The following is a 656-nucleotide window of genomic DNA, read 5'->3' as shown; positions in this document are numbered from 1 at the left end:
CAATTTAGTTGGGTAGAGTTGGCAATTCAATCCGCAATAGATTGGTTGATAGTAGAACAGATTGAATTGCAGATAGAGTCGGGTATACATTTAAGTCTAACCTAATTCAACTAACTTTATATATTATAGTATGTAATTAAAAATTATTATATGTATAATAAAATTAATGGAGATCGAATTCACATTAGATGGCCCATAACTTTAAATCTCTTTGATGTCTCCATATTGATTTAATAACGTAAATTAAGTAAATAATGTCTTATAAATATTTTATGTAAATAATACTTTTAAAAATTATTAATTAAAATATATAAAAAATAAATATAAATTAAAACAAAATCAATTCATTTATTCTAATCGGATCAAATAATTCATGTAATTAATTAGTTATAATTAATATAGTCAAACAAAATATTACTAATTTGATATTTATCTCAATCGAATCAAATAAATAATTAATTATAATACTTTTATAAATTATTAATAAAAAATACATAAGACGAACAAAAAATTAAAACAAAATTCATTCATTTATTTTAGTCAAATAAAATAATTAATATAATTAATGTAGTCAAATAAAATACTAAATAATTTAATATTTATTTTAATTTAAATAAATAATTAAAGTATTTAAATTAATTAAATAAAATAAATAA

This window comes from Arachis duranensis, chromosome 1 (genome assembly GCF_000817695.3).
Source record: "Arachis duranensis cultivar V14167 chromosome 1, aradu.V14167.gnm2.J7QH, whole genome shotgun sequence".
In the NCBI taxonomy this organism is placed as follows: Eukaryota; Viridiplantae; Streptophyta; class Magnoliopsida; order Fabales; family Fabaceae; genus Arachis; species Arachis duranensis.
Note: the sequence above shows the minus strand (reverse complement) of the source record.